The following is a 10,785-nucleotide window of genomic DNA, read 5'->3' as shown; positions in this document are numbered from 1 at the left end:
GATTCAGGAGGTAAAGAAAGATCTAGAAAGAAATAATTTAAGTGAGGAAGAAGTTATAGTCAGAGAGATTTCAAGAAAGAAGTTATTAAAAATGGAAGTATTCCAAGCAAGATTGAAGAAGTAACCCGGTGCGAAGTTATTTAAGGACAGAAAGTATCACCATAGTGAAAACATGAAGGAATAATGGATGGAACTGAAAGTAAAATAGCTAAGTGAAGAATTAATATTGGCACGTTATCCCTTGCAGGCCTTATCGAAAGAAGAAGAGGCAAGAATTATCGGTATAAAAGTTATTATTGTTATTATTGTTATGATCGTTATTACAGTTATTACCTTTATGAACCTTATTATCCTAATTATCGTTATTATCAGTATTTTTAAAGCTACCGTTATTATTATTATTATTATTTTTACCGTTATTGTCGTTATTATCGATATAATCATTATATTTATTATTATCGTTATTAATAATATTATTATTATTCTCGATATAAACGTCATTATTGTATTGTAGTTATTATCGTTATTAAACTTATAATTATTATTATCGTTATTGTCGTTATTATTACTATTAACGTTATTATCGTTATGAATATTATTATTATTATTATCGTTATTATTATCATTATAATTGATATTATCGTTATTATCGTTATTGACGTTATTAACGTTATTATTGTTATTTTCGTTATTATTATTATTATTAAGGTTATTATTATCGTTAAAATCGTTGTATTCGTTATTATTGATATGATCGTTATTATCCATATTATTAATATTATTATTAGTATTATTATTGTCATTAATATTATAGTTATTAACGTTATTATCGTTATACTTATTATTATCATTATCATTATAGTTATTAACATTATTATCATTATTACCATTCTAATCGCTACTATTAAGATTACTGTTATTATTATCGTTATTATGGCTTTTTCCATTTTCATTGTTATTATTATTATTATCGTCATACACGTTGTTATTATTATTTTTAATATAATTATAGTTATTATCGCTATTGTCCATATTATCGTTATAATCGCTATTTTTATATTTATTGTTATTAATAATATTATTATAATATTAGATCTTACCGTTGTTGTTGTTATTATCGTCATTAACATTATTATCTTAATTATTATTATTAATATCATTGGTATAATCGTTATTATCGTTATTATTGTTATTATCGTAATTGACTTTATATCCCTTATTATCGTTATTTTCGTCATTCTATTTATAATAGTTATTATTATTATTATTATCTTTATTATCTTTATTTTCGATTTTATCGTAATTTTTATTTTAATAATTATTATTGTTATTAATATTATCATTATTATCGCAATTGTCTTTATTATTGATATTACTGTTTTTATTGTTATCATTTTTATTAACGTTATTATCGTCGTTATCGTCATTATCGTTATAATCCACCTAGTAGGAAGGCCCCATGTGGGTAGTTCCCCCCCGGGGATAGGTGTATGTAGGATTCTCCCACTGCACTGCCTGCTTGTCGTATGAGGCGTCTTATAGGGACTGTGTGAATGGCTTGTGAATGTTCTTGTACGGCTATTCCTTCCTTTGTTCTTCTTTTATATCATTTTCTAATCTGTCTCTCACTCTCAAGCTTCCTACCGTTCCTATCCTATCCTTTGTGGAGATTGCCTCCCAATAATATATTTCTTATGATGGGTAGTACAGAAAAAGGTAAAAGCGGGCGTGGGAGGGACACCCACGCCACGGCGTTATCAGGTGGTGATAGGCCAGAACACCCGTAGTCGTTATCCAACAACTGCCAGGTGCATGGGTTAGGCAACTTGGATCCAGTTCTGGATAATTAATCAGGAAGAGCACCACAGGTAGGTGATCTGGCCTGAGTTGTGTCTAAAGCGACAGGAAGATTTCAAGTAGATTTGAAGAAAGCCTCTTGGAGGAGTGGCATAGGGCTGCAAGGGCCGTTGATAACACGAGGTTTTCCGGCCAGATGTCATCTATCTAGCCCGCGAAGGGGACATCATAAGATGGAGAGGGAGAGAAACTCGCGCAAGCGAAAGTCCTTCACGCCAAAATGAGGTCGGCTGTTACTGGACAGCCAAATGTAAACAATGCGATTAAGCAAGGGCTCCCAGAACTGGAGATCTTTGACTGCTTCGAGTTCTTGTATAAATCTCGAATAAAGGTCAAGAAGGGAGCGAGGACGCTCGCCAGAGTCTCTAAGTGCACATGAGCAAACTCTGTAAGAGATGCCGGCGCAGTTAAGAGAGTAGTCATAAGTACGCCTCAGCTGCTTGAGGAAAGCCTCAAATGACCGAGGCAAGAGGCGTCGACAACCGAAGCCACCAAGTGGACGCTGGTCCTCAAGAAGAAGAAAATAAGGAAATACCCACGAAGAAGGCGACGTAATCCCCACCGCAGGAGAAATAGAACGCGAGCAAATTGGAGTACAGGCCGAGAAAAAGAAGGGAGCCCGACGCGATCCTCCTGATTCATGCGCAAGGCAAAACTTACGCAGACGTAGTTGGCACAATCCACCAGCGCATAAAAACCGTTGCGGCAGGGGAAGAAGTTAGATTTGTCTGTCAGACCAGAACGGGAGAGGTTCTCCTCGAACTTAAGAGAACCACTACAAAAATCTGGGTCTCCTACGCAGAATCCTTGAGGAAAGAAATAGGAAGCACGAGTAGCATCACATAACTAGAGCTGTGATACGGGACTGCGATTGCTGCACGTCGGTGATAGAAGTCGAGGAGTTTCTAAAGAGGACCCTACCAGACTACGCGGGAAAATTCGAAGTTAAAATTACGTACCCCAAAGCGAGACAGCAACGTCTGGCCCTCGTCAAAATAGAGGAGGAAGCAGCTGCGAAGCTTTTGAAGGCCGCAGAGTGCTGGATGGCTTCATACTTTGTAAATTCAGGCGACGAATAGAAGTAAGGCGATGCTACCTTTGACTCAACTTTGGCGACCTTGCTTCTTGCAAGGGCCCTGATCGCAATAAGCTTTGCTATCTCTGCGGCGGGAAGGGGCACTGCAGGATGAGAGTGCCAACTTGTTTCTTGTGCTCTAATATTGTTACGGAACCCGAGAAGCACGTGGCCGGATCGAGGCCGTGGAAAGCCTTCCTGGAGGCCCTTGCAACAGCCAACAAGAAGAACGGAAGAGAGTACTGCAGGGTAACCTCAATTGGAACAGGATGGCGCACCACCGCGTAATCCTGCTCTGCTCTGAGAAAGAAACCGATATTGTTCTAATCAGCGACCAGTACCAGGATAGGGCGGATGAAGGAAGGTACGTCGACAAATTGGGCACCGCGGCCAACTGGGTCCCAGATAACCGACAGATATATGTGTCGTATCAAGGATCCGGACCCGGTTACATTTGGGTGGAACAACTTGGCGACTTATGTCAGCATATATCTCACCCCGAACGACAGGATAGACGACTTCCAGATCAAACTGGACGATCTGGAAGATGTGCTGTGTGAAATGCAAGGGGACCTCATTGTGGATGGAGACCTCAATGCCAAAGCTCTCAAATGGGGGGAGGCCAGGTCGGAATTCAGAGGAAGACGAATCATGGAGGCGGTGTCGATACTGGCGCTAGTAGCGCTCAATACAGGCTCGACGTCAACCTTCCGACAACCTGGCTGCAGAGAGACGATTTCGGACGTCTCTCTAGCTAAGGAACACCATTCGCAAACAGACGCAGGTTGTAGGGTGTTCGAAGATTACAACGGGAGCGATCATCAGTACATCCTATTCGACGAACACGATTTCAGGCCAGTCGTGACAAGTGCAGCGCGACCCCTCCGGTGAAACATAGCTAAAATGGATCGAGAGAAGCTGTCTTCAGTTATAGATGAAGGTTGGAGATCCCATCATATTGCAGTCTCGAGTCTATCGCCAAGTGCACAAGCCAGGATGATTACTGCAGCAACTGTGCAGCTCTTCCAAATGGCTTGCGCGATAGCGTTGCCAAAGAAGAGCACGAAATGGTAGATGCGTCCTGCATACTGGAGGACGAACGAGATCGCAGATTTTCGCAAGAAGTTCTTATGGTTTCGCCGGTTAGCAAAACGAGCGAAGAGATGTGATCTCGACGCTGACTTATTGGCCGCAGAGTATCAAGCAGCAAGAAAATTACTCAAGAGGTCTATCAAGGCTAGCCATCGACGGTGCTGGGTACCAGATCGTCAATCGCAAGATGGAGACTTACAAACAAGGAAAACCTCAGGACACGAGGACCTGGAGAACATCGTTCATACCCTATTCCCCTCACAATCAAAAAGTGACCCCGGCCGCGTCTGGCAGCCCCGAAGCGCCACTGTTTACGGAGGGGGAGCTGCTCAGGGCCGCATCATCCATGCGCAACAAGAGAGCTCCAGGACCTGACGGCTTTCCAGCAGAAGTAATGAAAGCCGTCGCGCTGAGTCATCCTGAGCTCTTGCTAAACATTTGTAACATATGCCTCAGGGAGGGCATCTTCCCCTGACCCGTGGAAGAATTCGAGACTTGTGCTCTTAAGTAATGGAAAGGGTCTATCAGTTGCCGTTTCGTTATACAGGCATATATGTATGCTGGATACGTCTGGAAAGCTCCTGGAGAAGCTGCATAGGCGACGTCTTCTTGCGGCCGTGAGGGCAGCGGGCGACCTTACTGCCTGCCAGTATGGATTTCGATCCGTCCTCTCCACCATCCACGCAGTCCAGGAGGTTTTCACGGCCGCTAAAATGACGGTGCGCGGGAACTACTTATCCCGACCTTTGTGTCTGCTGGCCACCTTAGACGTGAGAAATGCCTTCAACTCCGTCAGGTGGGATTTGGCAATGAAAGCGCTCGATCGTAACTTCAGTGTCTCGGAGTACCTTTTCCGAATTCTCAGGGACTACTTGATCGAGCGCTTCCTCTAGTACAATTCGGGCGATGGTCCGAGAAGCTTAGAATTGACATCGGGAACAGACCAGTTCTTCATACTGGGATATTTTCTACGACGGTATACTAAGTATGGCAATCCCTGAGGTTGCTTTCTTGGTTGAATATGCAGATGACTGTGCAGTTGTCAAAACTGCAAGAGACACGGTGGGAGCACAGCTGTTGCTCAACCAGGTTATGCGCAGAGACACCTCCTGGATGGAAGACCACGGGTTATCCCTAGCAGCCCAGAAGACAGAGATTGTGTTACTTACGAACAAGCGCATCAACAACGTGCGCAGCTTCACCGTAGGAGACACGGCGGTCCAGACTAAGTCGGCTGTCAAATACTTAGGAGTAATGTTCAACAGCAAGCTCAACTTTGGAAACCATATTACTATGGCTGCCGACCAGGCGGCAAAAGTAGTAGCCTCGCTTGGCACACTCATGGCCAACGTCAATGGTCCCCGACCTTGCATGAGGCAACTACTGACGCGCGCTGGCGAAGCAGTAATTCTGTATGACTCGGACGTCTGGGCCGAAACGCTCTGATACGAGAAGCGCATAGGGACGGTTCAGTGGCGCTCTCCGAATCGAGTGCACCTATCGTACGGTCTCTGAGCCCGCGGTGCTAGTGGTTCGATCTACTAGACCAGGAGGGAAATTCGTCGTCCAACAGAAGTCTGTTTTTGGAAAGTAAGAGGCATCAAGGCTCGCTTTGTCTAGCAGCATTGAGACCTGGCAAAGCTGATGAGAACGAGAGCCTAAGGGCAGATGGACGATCCGACTCATCATTCGGCAAGACAGCTGGCTAAACCGGGAAGCGGGGGAGGTCGACTTCTACTTTACCCAATTCTTGACAGAGCATGGATTGTTTTGCTCCTACCTCGCAAAATGAGGAAGGTTGCATACGGCAACAGCCCCTATGGGGTCTTGACCAATGATGATGCCTACCACACGTTCTTAAAATGTGGCTGGTGGAGCGTATAACGTTTCGCCTTGGAGCAAGACCTCGGAGAAATCTCGCCAGACAACGTTGTCGAGAAAATGCTCCGAGGACAAGAAGAGTGGAATAAGGTGGCCTGCTATGTCAGGGCCACCTTGCGCAAGAAAAAAAAGGAGATGGTTATTATAATAAATATTATTATCATTGTTATTATCGTTATTAACGTCATTACCGTTATAATCGTTATATAACTGTTATTGAAGTTTCTATCGTAATTAATATTAATATTTTTATTATTAGTATTATTATTATTATAGTTTTTATTTTTGTTATTTTTATTTTTGCTGTTATTATTATTATTGTTATTAATATCGTAATTTACGTTATTATGCTTATTAACGTCATTATCGTTATTATCGTTATTATAGCTATTATCGTTACTAACGTTATTATGGTTATTATCGGTATTTTTGTTATTATCTTTATATTACTATTATCGTAATTATTATTATTATTCTTATCATAATTATCGTTAATATCGTTTTTATCGTAATTTACGTCATAATCGTTATTATCGCTATTATCATTTTTATTGTTGTTATAATTATTATTATTAATATTATTACTATTATTACTATTATGGTTATTATTACTAATATTATTGTTTTTATCTTTATTATTATTATTATTATTATCATTATGACCTATATAGTCGTTATCTTTATTATCTTTATTATCTTTATTATCGTAATTATTTTCACAATCGTTATTATAGTTATTATCGCTGTTAATGTGTTTCTCATTATTATTGTCATTAACGTAATTTTATTTATTATCTTTATTATCATCATTATTATTGTAATTATTATTATTATTTTTATCGTTACTATCGCACGTATTTTTATTATTCTTATTGTCGTTATTATAATTATAATCGTTATAAACGTTATAAGAGATATTATTGTTATTATGGTTATTTTCTTTAATAACGATATTATTATTATTTAAATTTGTATTATTGTTATTGTTATTATTATCTTTAATATCGTTATAATTATACTTGAAGATATTATTATCGTTATTGACTTTAATATCATTATAATCATTATTACCGTTAATATTAAGATAACACTTATTATTATCATTATTAGCGTTTTTATCGTTTATATCGTTATTATTGTTATTAGTAGTTCTTTTATCGATATTATCGTTGTTATTAATATTATAAATATTATTAATGATATTATGGTTACTATCGTTATCATCATTATAATCTCTATATTTTATTATAATCGATATTATTAATATTTTTATTATTATCGTTATAATCTTTAAAATCGTTAATATCGTTCTCATCGATATTATTGATATTATTATTATTATTATTATTATTATTATTATTATTATTTTTGTTGTTATTATCATTATTTATGTCTTAACCTTTATTATTATAATTATTGTTCTTTTTCTTATTATGTATGTCATTATTGATTTTACCTTCATTACCATTACTATCTTTAATATTTTTATTATTATCATTACCGTTATTATCCTTATTATTATTAATATTAATATTGTCATTATTATTATTATGACTATAATTTTTATTATCTTTATTATCGTTATTATCGTTAATATCGTTATTTTTATTATTATTATTATTATTATTATTTTTATTTACGTTATTATTGCTATTCACGTTTTAGACATTATCATTATTATTATCGTTATTATTATAGTTATCAAAGATATTATCGGTATTATTTTAATTATCCATGTTATCATAATTATTATAATTATCGCTATTGCCGTTATTATCGTTAATAATATTTTTATTATTATCGTTATTGTAGTCTTTATCGTTATTATCGTTGTTACCGTTATTATCGTTATTATTGTTATTTTTATTATTACTGTTATTATAATTGTTATTATTAATATTACTATTATCATTATTAATATTATTATTATTATTATTATTATCACAATAATCGTTAATGTCTTTATTATTATTACAAGCGTTATTATCGTCATAGTTATTATCGTTATAATTGAAATTACTATTATTATTATTGTTAATATTATCGTTATTGTCGTTCTCATAGATATTATTGATATTTTTATTATTAATCTTATTATTATTATAAACATTATTATCCTTATTTTCGTTTTAATCGTTAATTTTCTTATTATCCTTTTCAATACATTTATTCATGTTATTATCGGAATTATCTTTAATTTCGTTATCGTTATTGTTGTAATTATCGCTTTTGAAGTTATTACCATTATTAAAAATTAGTTATTATCGTTACTATAGTTATTATCGTTATTTTCATTATTATCGTTTATATATTTATGATCGTTATGTTTGTTATTATTTTTATAATTATTACTATTATAGATGTTATCGTTGTTATTATTTTTATTAATATTATTATTGTTATTTTCGTTACTATCGTTACTATCGTTAAATCTCTATTCTTATTAAAATCGTTATTATTAAGATTATTATTATTATCGTTATTATAGTTATGATCGTTATTATTTTTATCGATATTATCTTTATCATTACTATTTGCGTTATTAAGATCATTATTAACGTTATTAACGTTACTAACGTTATAATAGTTATTATAATCGTTATTATGGTTCTTATCGTTATTATTATGGTTATTATCGTTATTATCGCAATCAGTATTATTATCGTTATCATTATCGTTATTAAGGTTACTACCGTTTCTATTGTTATTATCGTTATTATCTTTATAATTGTCATTATTATAATTAACATTATTAGTATTATTATTATTATTATTATTACTATTATTATCGTCATTATTATCTTTAGTATCTTCGCTGTTATGATTTCAATTATTATTATCGTTATTATTAACGTTATTAACATTATTAATGTTATTATGGTTATTGGCCTTTTTATTGTTATTATTGGTAAGACAGCCATTATTATCGTTATTATCGTTAATGATGGTATTATCGTTATTATTATAATTACCTTTATTAACGGTATTACCTTTATTATCGTAATTATTTTTTTATCCATATTATCGTTATTTTATCTTAATTATCGTTAATATCGTTTTTAATATTTTTGTAATTATTATGGTTTTAACGGTGTTATTATTATTATTATTATTATTATTATTATTATTATTATTACTATCGTTGTTGATGTTTTTATCTGTATTACTATAGTTATTAACTTTATTATCGTTAGTATCGTAATTATCGTCATTATCGGTATTATCCTTATTAACATTATTATTGTTACTATCGTTATTATAAGTATTATGGATACTATTATTACCGTTATATTTGTTATTATTATTAATGCTATTATTTTTATTATCGATATTATCGTTACTATCGTTATAATCGTTATTTTTATCATGATCTAAATTATTATAAATATTATTATTATTATCGATAATTTCATTAATATCGTAATTGTTGTTCTTATCGTCAATATTCTTATGATCGTTATTATCACTATTATCTTTATTATTATTATTATTACCTTTATTATTACTATTATTTTCGATAATAATATCATTTTTATCGTCTTTATCGTTATTATTATTATCGTTATTATTATCGTTATTAAAGTTATCAACGATATTATTGATATTAACGTTTTATTCTATTTTATCGTTAATATAGTTACTATCGATATGATAATTATTATTATCGTTATTATCCTTATTATCGATATTATCGTCATTATCGTTACAATAGTTATAATTATTATCATTATTTTTATCATTATTGTCGTTTTTTATATTATTATTATTCTTATTAATACTCTCGTTATTATTATCGTTAAAATCGTTATTATCGTTTTAATTTTCATTATCGTAATTGTTATCGTTATAATCTTTAAACCGATACAATACCCAATATAATCCATCGATACAACTCCCAATATTATATCGTTATTATTAATATTATTATTATTTTTATTTCTGTCATTATCGTTAATCATATTATAACTATTATTATTATTACTATTAAAGTTATTATTATCGTTATTATCGTTGTTATTAGTAATATTATTATTATAATTATTATTATTATTTTATTATTATTATTATTATCGTTAATATCGTTAGTATCCATATTAACGTTATATTTATAATTTTCGTAATTATTATCAATATTATTATTACTTTTATTATCGACATTAACTTTATTATATATATGATTAAAATTATCGTCATTATTATCGTTATTATCATATTTATTGTTTTTATTATTTTTGAGGTTATTATTATCGTTAAGAACGTTCTTATCGTTTTATTGTAATTACCATTATAAATATGATTATCGATATTATTTTTGTTATCGCCGTTAGTATCGTGTTTATTGCTATTATCGTTATAAACATCATTATTTTTATAATTATTATTATGATTATTATTTTTGTTATTATTAATATTCATATTATAATTATTATTAATATTATTATTATTTTTATTATCGTTCTTACCGTTCCTGTTATTAATATTATTAATATTATTATTATTAGTATTATTACTATTATTATCGTTAATGTCGTTATTATTTCTATTATCGTCAATATCGTGAATATCGATATTATTGTTATGTTTTCTATATTTAACATTATCGATAATATTTTTCATATTATTATTGTCGATATTTTCATTATTATCGTTATTATCGTCATAATTGATACAATAGTTGTTATTGTTAATATCATATTCGTTGTAATTATTATCGTTATTATTATTATCATAGTTATTATCGTTATAATGATTTTTATCATTATTATTATCCTTATTGTCATCATTATCGCTATAATTGTTATTTTAATTATCATCGTTATTATCATTATTATTATAATTCGTATTATTAGTAACGTTATTATCCTTATTATCGTATTTAT

The sequence above is a fragment of the Vespa crabro genome, chromosome 16 (assembly GCF_910589235.1).
Source record: "Vespa crabro chromosome 16, iyVesCrab1.2, whole genome shotgun sequence".
NCBI lineage: Eukaryota > Metazoa > Arthropoda > Insecta > Hymenoptera > Vespidae > Vespa > Vespa crabro.
Note: the sequence above shows the minus strand (reverse complement) of the source record.